Raw genomic sequence first — 12696 nt, 5'->3', positions numbered from 1 at the left:
TGCCTTCGGCTCAGGTCATGATCTCGGGGTTCTGAGATCGAGTCCCGTATCGGGCTCTCTGCTCTACAGGGAGTCTGCTTCCTCCTCTCTCTCTCTCTTCCTGCTTCTCTGCCTACTTGTGATCTCTCTCTGTCAAATAAATAAATAAAATCTTTAAAAAAAAAAAAAAATAAAGGAAATAAGTCCAAACAAGAAGGCATGTAGCAGGACCAGCTGCAGAATTTGCAAGGCCTGGTGCAAAATGAAAATGCAAGGCTCCTTGTTAAAAAAATAAGAAGAATTTCAAGAAAGCAACAGCAGAGCATTAAACCAAGTGTGGAGGCCTTCTCAGAGTGGGACCCTATGCAAATGCTGGGGTTACAACCCCAGAAGCCAGCCCTGGTGCCCAGGCTTAATTGAGTAGCATCCCTGCCATGATAGGGCACAAGGAACTCCACTGCCTTTTGGTCTTGCTGAAACTACAGCTTGGAAATCAGTGCAGGCAATGAGTGGCAGAGAATAGCATCTGATCCCCTGGGCATCTGGTCAGTGGTGCTGGTGCCAGGGGTCTGGCTGAAGTGGGTAGGTGTTGTAAACCGCCTGGGCAAAGGTCTTACCTCTTGATGTCCCGCCCAGTCCACAGCACAGTGGTCCCCTGAGGCCTGAGCAGAAAGATTTGTCTACTGACTGGTGTGCTCAGCTGTGACTCTGCACTTCCTGTGGGACTTTATCTGACAAAGACTTCCTGCAAAGCTCTTGCCAGTTGTTTACCAAGCCCAGTGGCATGTGCTAGTCATGATAATGGGGGGAGGGTGTCCTTCTCTGAGCTCCTCTGATGTGTCAGAGAAGCCCCACATTATCTTTTTTTTTTTTTTTAAGATTTTATTTATTTATTTGACAGAGAGATCACAAGTAGGCGGAGAGTCAGGCAGAGAGAGAGAGAGAGAAGCTGGCTCCCGCTGAGCAAAGAGCTCCATCCCAGGACTCTGAGGTCATGACCTGAGCCGAAGGCAGCAGCTTAATCCACTGAGCCATCCAGGTGCCCCAGCCCCACATTATCTTGTTTGAATTTTATTTATGTAATCTCTAAGCCCAATGTGAGGCTCAAACTCAGGAGTCAGGTGCCCCCCGCCATACATTATCTCATCTGAACCCTCAGAGCAACCCACCTTCAATCACTGCCCCTGGATTTAATTCAGTTTTATTGTATGTGTTTAGGGCAGGGGCAGTACTGTGTGTATTTCCAATTATTACTTTTTTAAAAAATTCATTCTTTTTTAAATTTGGTTTTGACAGCCAAGTAATGTGTAATGCATTTATGCATCTCATAAAAAATTTAAATGGTAGAGATGAAGCACAAGTGACCTTCGACCTCCCTCTGACATTCTGGTGTGTAAACCTTCTTGGCCTTTGCATGCATTTTGTTATCCAAACATGAACATGTGGAGAGAACATTTTGTAGTTAAAAAAAATAAAAGGGATCATACTGAAATTATTTTCCCCCAAATATTATTGTGAAAATTTGTAGACATTTAGAAAATTTGAGATAACTATACAGTGAATACTCATACTTACCACCTAGATTCCACAGTTCTTAACATTTTGCTGTATTTATACCTATTATCTGTCAACTACCTTATTTTTTTTATAGGCTTCAACTAAATTGCAGACGTCAGTGCCTTTCACCCTTAAGCACTTCACATACACAATAGAGTTCAGTATTTTTTAGGTTAAACTTATACACTCAGATGTATTTTTGTGTTTTCCTACATCTTGATTTTCCCTTCTGCCTAACATCCTCTCTAAGGTGGTGTCTGCCCTTCCTTTTTTAACGGAAGCACAGTTCCGCTGAATAGATGTGTCCCTGTCAATCCCCACCCCCATCCTTCTTTAATGGACGTTTAGGTTGTTTCGAGATTTTCACCCAAAGGATGGACGTATCCCCTTGTGTGGCAATGGCCTTCCTTGCGTATGCCTCTTTGGGTTCTTGCACGCGTTTTTCTACGATAGCTACCGAGAAGTGGAATTGAGCAAAGAGAAGGCCCATTCTTAATTCTAAAAGATCTCGTTAAATTTTCCCCTCTTCCCCTCAAACTCCCACGAGCATCGCACGTTCCGCACACCTTTGTCAACCCCGGAAGGTACCTGTCATTTAATCTGCAGACAACTCTAAGGGTAAGGAAATGATGGGAACCCAGTGCGGCTGCCCAGCGCAAGAGGACCAGGCACAGGCTGTGGCACCGGGCACAGAGAACGCGTAGCCGGGAGGCACCCTCCTTAACATCCGTTCTTGTTAACGTGCGCACTCCCCAGGGCCTGCGGGCTTAGCCGGAGGCGCCGGGCGCCCGCCGCAGGGGCGTGTCCTCCACAGGCCCCGCCCCCGCTGCGTGCGCACGTCGGACCGCCCTCGCGCCGCCCGCTCCGCTGCGGCGGCCGCGGCACTTCAGGGAGTCGCTGGCGGACGCGCGAGCGCGGCGACTGACGGACGGCCGAGCGGACAGGAGGTGGGTGAGTGGGCCCTTCTCTGGGCTCCTCCGCGAGTCCGGCCAGCCCGGGCCTTTGGGAGCTGGGCCGGGCGGGCGGCGGCACGCTGGGGCCCTATCGCCGGCCTGAGGGAGACCCGGGGGGCAGGGGCGGGGGGCGACCGGAAACGGGATGAGCGGGGAGGGGGCCGAGCTGAAGATACCCGCTTCCTACGCGCAGCTTCGGCGGGCCCGCGAGGCCAGGGCAGCCGGTCCGCGTTGGGCCCCGTTGGGCCCAGCCCCTCGCGGCGTCACGAGTGCGCGGGGAGAGGTGACCCCGGGGGCGCCGCGTGCCGTCTTGGCGTTCTTGGCGGGGGTTGCAGCCTCCCGCCGCGGTGGGCCCGCCGGGACCCCCGCCTGTCCCCCGGGCTCCTGAGGTCTGTGCCCCGCGTGGCGGCTGTTGCGGGCTCTGCGCTTCCTCCTGAGTCACCTCAGTCGGAAGGGCGCTTTGAGTCACTGTCATGACTTCTTGAGTGACCCGTGACCGCCGGGGCGCAGACCGGTCGGGAGGGACCGACGCCCCGGGGCTGCCGGTTAGTCCCGGCGTGGAGTTTACCAGTCACGGCGTCGGCGCGCTGCTGTAGGTGCATTAATTGCCCGTGGTTGCCAGGAGCGCCTTGCACAGTCCCTTGCACCAGGCCTGCCTGTGTCATGCGATTTAGGTGGATTCTGATGAACCGCTTGTTGTGGCCTGTGGCAGTTCGTGTTCCCTTGGTTCTCTGAACCATACGAGGCGGCATGTGATTGGAGCGGGGGGTGGGGGGGTGGGAAACACCCCCACCCCCCGTATAATGCTCTGCAGTTCGCTGTCAGCCCCTTCCAAAAGCTTGTGAGTTGATAGGTTTTTCCACTTATACAATGGAATTAATGATGAGACGCGGGTTAAATGACTTCACCTCCATCCCACAATGGAGAAGACACCACAGATGGCTTTGATCCTAGTCATCTGCCTAGAGAACCCATGATCTTTCCTAAACAGCGTGGTAGAGATTGGAAGTGGATTATGTCGTTTAAACTCTCTTCCCTCTCCCGGTAACCTGTCTTCCAAGTAGAAAGAAACAGGAGCTTAGTGGTTTTGTGTATTTGAATTTATGGTTTGACGTTGGCTAGCGTGTTCTGCTTAAAATTTTAACTGCCATGTTTAAAAATTTTAGTTTTTCTTTTTGCATGGAGTGGGTTAAGGAATACACTAGGTGCTTTATTCTTTAGTTTTTTTCTTTTCTCTTTCCTTCCTTCTTTCTTTTTTTTCCAAGAAAAATCACAAGCTTACCAGAAGTTCACAGCTTAGGTATTTACAGGCTTACTTGGTGGAATTGGAAGAACTTTTAAATACAGCACCTAAGCCAAAACACTGGGAATTAAGGGCTTGGAAATACTCACTGTGAGGAACCCCATCTAACTGGGGATGTGGGGAGGAAAATGTATGGTTCTCTTTATTGTCTGATTTGATTTGCTTTTTTCTTCTGCTTGGGCCGGTATGGGGAGATTCTGTGAGTCACTAGAGTCAGGAGTATGAGCTGCTCTAGAAATGGCAATGCCAAATGAGAAGATGAATTATAGAAAGTATTCATTGCCTTTTAGCTCACCCCTTACTGAGTTTGTTGAAATGCAAAATTGGACAGCTGGGGCCTTTGAGCTACCTTGATTTTTTTTTGTTTTCTTTTAATAGCTGACTCTCTTCATAGGACAATTGAACTCTGCATCAGTATTGCATCAAAAACTAGAATTTCATTCTTTCAGGAGAAAGATATTTTTGAAAACTGGAATTTTGGGGGCGCCTGGGTGGCTCAGTGGGTTAAGCCTCTACCTTCGGCTCAGGTCATGATCTCAGGGTCCTGGGATGGAGTTCTGCATCGGGCTCTCTGCTCAGCAGGGAACCTGCTTCCTCCTCTCTCTGCCTGCCTCTCTACCTACTTGTGATCTCTGTCTGTCAAATAAATAAATAAAATCTTAAAAAAAAACCAAACTGGAATTGTGGGTTCATGTGGGTGGCTTATTCAGTTAAGTGTCTACCTTCAGTTCAGGTCATGATCCTGGGGTCCTGAGACTGAGCCTCATGTCCAGCTCTCTGCTCAGCTAGGCTCTGCTTCTCCTTCTGGCCAGCACCGCCCCCCACCCCAACTCCCACTCTCTCGATAAAATCTTTAATAAAATTTGGAATTGTGTATTTATTGTATAGTTGAGAATTCAGCTTGTTAACTTCCTGGTGAAAAAAAAGAAAAATTTGAACTGTAAGTTACCTCCTGGTATGTTCTTGGCCACAGTTAACTGAAAAGTTATAAATAGACATTTAATGCAATCTTTTTTTCTTATAGTAATCAGTGAGAGAATTAAGAGCTCTGGATTACATATCTTTTATAACACAGTGAGGGTTATGTGCTTTTTAACTAAATTTATTATGTCTGTTAGGTTTGTGCAAAAACATAGGATGAAAGGTCTTTTGTTGTAATGTGAATGATTTCTCAGGATATATTTGCAGTACTGAGAAGCAGTGCCCTTACTGATTAATTCTTGGGAGGAAAGGAGGGAGGGACAGAAGAGAGACAGAAAAGAGTAGAAGGAGGGGGAATCTTTAATTGGAACAGTTACTGTAACTGCTTATAAGGAGGGCTTTCCTTTTCTTTTTTTAAATACTGGAAGATATTTTACTCTGGTGACCATGCAGGTGCTCTGCAGTATTGTTCACTAGTATGGTTTACTTCTCTACACTGACTCCAGTTAGTTACTGTAAGATATTATCTTCCATTGTATTACACATTTTAAAGCCAACTAATGAAGACAGCTGCACCCCTCAGAAATTTCAGTTTTAAATTTCTAATAAAGTTGACACGCAGTACTGAAGTACAGCAGCCCATAACTGGTGGTCTCGTTTAGCAACATTACATACATTTATGAATATGCAGTTACATTTATATATATTGCAAGAAATCTTTTCTGAATGACCATTGTCTTTTCATTTAAGAATAACACTGGTTACTGGAGCTCACTACAGATAATTTATTTCATTTATTTATTTATTAAAAAAATATTTTATTATTTATTTGACAGAGATCACAAGTAGGCAGAGAGGCAGGGGAAGCAGGCTCCCCGTTAATGCGGGGCTTGATCCTAGGACTCCGAGATCCTGACCTGAGCCCAAGGTAGAGGCTTAACCCACTGAGCCACCCAGGTGCCCCTCACTACGGATAATTTAAAGGTATATAGCTATTGTAAAAGAAATCCACTTACAAATAGCGCACCCACAAGAACTACATCTAAATTGCAATCATGGCAGACTGAAATGGAGCTGGAAACTCTTTCTGGGTTGTCATATCAACAAATTTATATTCAGACCTCACAAGGCAATATTCTGAACTCTTCTTTAATTAAAAAAAATTTTTTTTAAAGATTTTACTTATTTATTTGACAGAAAGAGGAAGATCACAAGTAGGCAGAGAGGCAGGCAGAGAGAGGGGGAAGCAGGCTCCCTGCTGAGCAGAGAGTCTGATGATGTTGCAATGATGATGATGATGATGATGATGTGGGTCTCAATCCCAGGACCCTGGGATCGTGACCTGAGCCGAAGGCAAAGGCTTAACCCATTGAGTCACCCAGGCATCCCTGAACTCTTAACTAGGCATTTCAAAGCAGCAATTAAATTCATATGTCTCTTACGTGAACAGGTTTTTTCTAATGCTTTGATATAATTTTCAAAGGCTTTTTAGCAAACATGCATTTCTCTGTGTAATAGATTTTTTAAAAGATTTCATTTATTTATTTGACAGAGAGAGACAGCGAGAAAGAACACAAGCGGGATTCTTGTGGGAGTGGGAGAAGCAGGCTTCTAACCAAACAGAGAGCCAGATGTGGGGCTTGACCCAGGATCCTAGGATCATGACCTGAGCCGAAGGCAGACGCTTAACAACTGAGCCACAGAGGCGCCCCTGGACTGACTTTTTGATTGAATTCTTGGGGCATGTGGCTGGTTCAGTTGGTAAAGCTGCTCCTCTTGATCTTGGGAGCTCATGAGTTCCAGGCTCATGTTGGACATAGAGTTTACTTAAAAAAAAAAAAGTGAATTGTTAGGTATAAGATTAAGCTGGTTAGTCAATTTGTAACCATTTTGTTTCACTCAAGCTATTCAACATTAGACAGTTTCATTTTACTTGTCTGTGTCTGTATCTAAACACATACTCATTTATATTAGGGTGAAAAATAAATGGTTTCTTCCAAAAAAGGAAGTTGTAATGGTATATTTTTGACATGAGAAAAACATTTAAGCCCTTTGAGCTGCAGTTTCTGTATCTGAAAAGTGGGGTTAATACTTAATGAGTTTAAGATTAGCACCTTAAAAGACCTTCAGTGCCTTGAATGGTGTTTATGGATCTAAGATGGGTTTTCATACTTTCCTATTTGGGTAAGTTTGGGATTGGGCCAGGGAATAAGGTTTCCCATGTGATTCTTGTTTAGGGCCCCCTGTCTAAAGCACAGGCTAGAACAAAGTGGGAGTGGCCTGGCAAGAGGGTAGAGAAGTGAGTGAGTAGGGTTACTTGAGGAAGTGGACGGCAGAAGAGGAAAGAAAGGGGTAATTGTTGCATGGCAGTGACTGCTGTCAGCTTGTATGCCAGAGGCCGAGCAAGTAGATGGTCTCTTCTTTCTGCTTAGGGGCAAAAATTAATTTTTGTCACACGAATAGAGTTGTTTCTTTCCCAGGAGTATCATAGGCCTAATTATTGCCATAGTTCTCAGAAACTTTTTTTTTTTTTAAAGATTTTATTTATTTATTTGACAGAGAGAGATCACAAGCAGGCAGAGAGAGAGGAGGAAGCAGGCTCCCTGCTGAGCAGAGAGCCCGATGCGGGCCTTGATCCCAGGACCCTGAGATCATGACCTGAGCCGAAGGCAGCGGCTTAACCCATTGAGCCACCCAGGCGCCCAGTTCTCAGAAACTTTAAAAAGGCTTTGGAGGGGCACCTGGGTGGCTCAGTGGGTTAAGCCTCTGCCTTCGGCTCAGGTCATGGTCTCAGGGTCCTGGGATCGAGCCCTGCATCGGGCTCTCTGCTTAGCAGGGAGCCTGCTTCCTTCTTCCTCTCTCTCTGCCTGCCTCTCTGCCTGCTTGTGATCTCTCTCTCTGTCAAATAAATAAAATCTTAAAAAAAAAATAAAATAAAAAGGTTTTGGAGAAGAATGACATAATAGAGACAGGTGTCTCATACCCTTCCTGTCTTTTTACTAAATACTCCCAGCTTCCTGCCTTTCTCCCTATGCAATCGCTTAGTCTCAGAAGAGTCGAGTCTCACTGTTTCGTTTTGTGTTCAACATCGCAATTACCTGAGGGCTGTGGGAAAGCACTAGAGTGATTTAAATGATCTGCCATCATGCTTTTAGCTGACCTAGTTGATTGGCCTTCCTCATCAGTTGCTATGATGGTCATACTTTTTATGCCAACACTGGGACCCATAGTCTGAGCATACAGTGTACTCAAGGAATTGATGGGACAGGATATTTTATTTTAATCAGAACTGTCCTGGAAAATGTGGAACATAAGGTCAATCTTTAGCACTGTTGCCTGTACTGTACAATCAATATTTATACTGTGGTACACCTTGTTGTGTTGTTTATCTTTTTTATCTCTGTCTCTCTCTCTTTTTTTTTTAAGACTTTATTCATTTGACAGACAGAGATCACAAGTAGGCAGAGAGAGGAAGGGAAGCAGGCCTCCTGCTGAGCAGAGAAGCCAATGTGGGGCTCGATCCCAGGACCCTGAGATCATGACCCGAGCCAAAGGCAGAGGCTTAACCCACTGAGCCACCCAGGCGCCCCTCTGTCTTTGTCTTTACTGAAAGGTGTTTAAAGTCCAAACCAGGGCTTTAGGACTCTTTTTGTTATTACAGAGCCCACAAGTATTATTAACGCTTGTTGATGCTGTGGCATGTCATGTGCCCAAGTGTAGCCATCCTCTTTCTTAGTTACTGGATCTGCTCTTCTCTCTGGCAAAACCTTTACACACGGCTGCAGAGGAACTGTTGTCCCGAGGAATTACTTCCAGGGCAGCCTGGAGGAGGGCAGGCAGGTGAAGAGAGAGAATTGGTAAACAAAACTATATGTGGGCTGGGAAAGGAGTGTAGGTAGTGTTTGAGTGCAGATGTAATGAAGTGTTGGCCTTCATGCCCTTGGTTTTCTACAGGAAGGCAAGGGGAGAGTCAGGCTTTCTCTTTGTTTAGTAATAGGTATCCCACTAATTAGAAAATAACTTTTTAAATTTTTTAGATTTAAAAAATTTTTAAAAGATTTTATTTATTTATTTGACAGACAGAGATCACAAGTAGGCAGAGAGGCAGGCAGAGAGAGAGAGTGAGAGAGAGGAAAGGAAGCAGGCTCTCCGCTGAGCAGAGAGCCCGACGTGGGGCTCGATCCCAGGACCCTGGGATCATGACCTGAGCTGAAGGCAGAAGCTTCAACCCACTGAGCCACCCAGGCACCCCGATTTTTTAATTTTTTAAGTTACCTCTGTACCGGGCATGGGGCTCAAACTTACAGCCCGGAGGGGTGCCTGAGTAGCTCAGTTGGTCAAGCATCTGACTTTAGCTCAGGTTATGATCCCGGCCGGGGTCCTGGGATTGAGTCCAGCATCAGGCTCCTTGCACAGTGGGGAGCCTGCTTCTCTCTCTGTATGCTCTGCCTGCTGCTTCTCCTGCTTGTGCATGCATGCACTCTGTCTCTCTGACAAAGAAAATCTTTAGGAAAAAAAAAAAGAACCCGAGATCAAGGGTTGCATGCTCCTCTGACTGAGTCATCCAGGTACCCCCTAGAAAATCTAAAACACTCCATTCCTTTACCACACACTTTTTTTCTTTTCTTTGGACAGCATCAGCAAAATTTCCAAGTGTGTGTATTCAGTGTCATATTTGTCTTGCTCTTTGTGTTTGCAAAATCTGACTAGAGGAGAAAAGTGGAGTGACTAGTACTGTAGATTATTCTTTCTTGCCTTTGCGTTTGGCTTTTCTAGGGCACGTTGTCCAGTTTTAAAGTTACTGTTTAAGTGCAAGTGCCTAAAGGTAGAAGGGCAAAGAGGCAGTGATATTTGCCTGTTGGGCAGCATGTATTTCCTCTTTGGTGTGCAGAGTATTGGCCCTGAGGGGGTGTGCAAAACAACAACAAACCCAGCACAGTTGGAGTTGGCTCTCACCTGGGGGAAACTTGAAATAGTAAAATTGCTTCTTCTTTTTTTTTTTTTAATTTTTAAGATTATTTATTTATTTGAGAGAGAGAGAGAGAAAGAGAGATCACAAGTAGGCAGAGAGGCAGGCAGAGAGGCAGGCTCTCTCAGCGGAGAGCCTGCTTCCTTTCCTCCGTGCTGAGCAGAGAGCCCAATGTGGGGATCGATCCCAGGACCCTGAGATCATGACCTGAGCTGAAGGCAGAGGCTTAACCCACTGAGCCACCCAGGTGCCCCATAAAATTGCTTTGGTTATGATTGTCGTTCTGACACAGTATTTTGGGAGGTCAGGAAGGTGAAGAGCTGAGAAACAGAAAAGACTGAAGAACTTGAACTGAACCCATTGGGGTTAGGTGAAAGTACAGTAAGAGAAAAGAAGACAGCCAAACAAAGGGGGAAGCCCTCTTTAATCAGTACTCAGGATCTCACTGAAAACATACTATGATGAAATGTCTTTCATAAAGAGACTGCTGGAATGGGGATTCTTAACCTGAATTTTGGGTCTGTGGGTTAACTTTAGGGGCCTGTGGTTACTCTGGAATGTCACTGACAACATTTTTTATATGTAATTGTCCTGGAGAGAGAGTCTACAGCTGTCCTCTGATTCTGAAAGGGACTTGTAAACAAAAACAGTTAATGATTATTTTATTCTGGCAAATACCCTTCCTACCTATCTTCAGAAGTGCATGTCTCTGAATTTCTGTTTTCAGATGTGGAAGCATTTGGGTGGAAGATTAGAGACGGAAACCATAGCATTCCTTTGTAAACAAACAGCTTTTCACCAAACACTGTCATGGGACATGCATGAGAGTTCATGTAAAGGACTGTGCCTTCCCACGAAAGTGGTGGTCTAATTTGGTTTCCAGGAACAGGGTGGCTAATGCACCCTCCCTTACTAGTGTGGTTGAGGCTCCAGGTCTGCCCTCAGGGACCTTACAGTCAAATGTAGTGGATACAGAATTAGAGCTAAGTAAGAGTGTTGTGGATGGGGTGAACTGAGGATGCAGAAACCACAGGCTTTTTGGAAGGTCAGGATGTTTTCAAGAAGCTGATGGACTACTGGAAACAAGCTGTGAAAGAGTATAGGGAGCCCTGGCTCACCAGCCGAAAAGCTCTGGGCAGGTCCAGGAACAGTGGCTAATCCAGGACCAATTTCTTTCTGTTGCTTGGACGCACTAGCCTAAGAGACTGTCCTAGAACCACTGTCACTTAGCACGTGCAGCAGCAGATGGAAGCCATCTGTTTCGGAGCAAATAACTTAGCTTCCCTAGACCGCAGCCACCAAACTAGGCTGAGCTCAGAGTTCCTGAGGATGCTGGAGGAACTGAGCTCCTGAGTACCTGGTCTGGCTTTATTTTCCATTTATTTTTAAAAATTAAGGGAGCTTTACGGCGGGGAGCCTGCTTCTCCCTCTGTCTCTGCCTGCCATTCTGTCTGCCTGTGCTCGCTCTCTCTCCTGCTCTCTCTGATAAATAAATAAAATCTTTTAAAAAATAAAAATAAAAAAAAAATTAAGGGAGCTTTACACACATCATGAGTCTTGAACTCAAGACCCTGTAAATCAAGAGTCACATGCTCTACTGACCAAGCCAGCCCTTTGCCACCACTTTAACTGTGGATGCTGCTGCACTCATTGTATTTGCTTTATGTATTGGCCCTTTTTGTAGGGTTTGGTTTAGAGAAAGGATTGAGGGGCACCTGGGTGTCTCATTTGGTTGAGTGTCTGGCTTTTGGTTTCAGCTCTGGTTAGGGTTGTGGGACTGAGCCCCGCATGGAACTCTGTGCTCAGCGCAGAGTCTGCTTGGGATTCTCTCCCTCCCTCCCTCTCTGTCCCCCTCTCTCCTGCTCATGATCTCTCTCTCTCTCTCTTTCTCTCCCAAATAAAAAAAATAAAAATAAAATCTTTTATAAAGGGGGGGATGATGCGGCGCCTGGTTGGCTCTGTGGGTTGAGCCTCTGCCTTCAGCTTGGACCATGATCTCAGGGTCCTGGGATCGAGCCCCACATCGGGCTCTCTGCTCAGCGAGGAGCCTGCCCCCACACCCCATCTGTCTCTTTATTTGTGATCTCTCTGTCAAATAAGTAAAATCTTTTAAAAAGGGGCGGGGGGATGAAAAAAGAATAAAAAGAAAAAAAGGGGGGGTGGAGATACCTCATAGAGCCCTGAACCACATGGTCCACTGCCTTTGTTGGCCTATAAGTCTTTTTTCCAAAAATTATTCATTCATTATTGCCTAATCATGTCCTTCGGCAACAGTAGATGTTCTGGGCTATTTGAATTTTTTCTTGATAATGATTAATGGAGAAAATGATGTTTGACCAGTTCTTGGGAACTTTTGGGAATTATAGGCACCCACTTCATGTATCTTTAATTAATCTTTAATTAAACTGAAATTACTCAGTTTTGTAGTGGCAAACTGTTGTTTCTTTGTTTTCTTTAAGTTGTGATCACTGTAGCATTTTTTACTTTCCCCCTTTCAATAATGATAACTTTATTCCTTGGTGTATTTCCTACAAAATGTGTGTAGAGACAGGATGTGGGCTTTTAGGAGGTTCTACAGCTGTTGCATTCTTTGGGTTGACCCCTTCCCTAGAGTAACAAACATGAAAATGTTGCTGTGTATCCCTTCTCTCCAGAGCCAGCTGGAGGAATAAGGAATTTTTACAGTGGGAGACATCAGGAAGTGTCAGGTGATTGTGCTTGCCTGGGGTGGAGGAGTGTTGGCAAGCATTTACCTTGACTGTTAAAATTTTGCCAATCCATTTCTTTCTTTCTTTCTTTCTTTCTTTCTTTCTTTCTTTCTTTCTTTCTTTTTAAAGATTTTATTTATTCATTTAACAGACAGAGATCACAAGTAGGCAGAGAAGCAGGCAGAGAGAGGAGGAAGCAGGCTCCCTGCTGAGCAGAGAGCCTGATGTGAGGCTCGATCCCAGGACCCTGGGATCATGACCTGAGCCGAAGGCAGAGGCTTTAACCCACTGAGCCACCCAGGCGCC

At 45.6% G+C, this 12696-nt stretch overlaps 1 protein-coding gene across 2 annotated transcripts in view; it reads left to right on the top strand.

Moving 5' to 3' along the window:
- Window positions 1-2375: 2375 nt before the first annotated feature.
- The window catches only part of HMOX2 (heme oxygenase 2), a 32536-nt gene continuing 22215 nt past the window's right edge, over window positions 2376-12696 (top strand). Inside the window, exon 1 of one of the 2 annotated variants that reach the window (XM_059415438.1) lies at window positions 2376-2483. The gene's annotated coding sequence lies outside the window, so the exon portion shown is untranslated. The remainder of the gene's footprint in view (window positions 2484-12696) is intronic. The other variant, XM_059415439.1, reaches the window with a different exon arrangement.

This window comes from Mustela nigripes, chromosome 11 (genome assembly GCF_022355385.1).
Source record: "Mustela nigripes isolate SB6536 chromosome 11, MUSNIG.SB6536, whole genome shotgun sequence".
NCBI classification, from domain to species: Eukaryota; Metazoa; Chordata; class Mammalia; order Carnivora; family Mustelidae; genus Mustela; species Mustela nigripes.
Note: the sequence above shows the minus strand (reverse complement) of the source record. Positions and strands in the feature narration are given on the sequence as shown.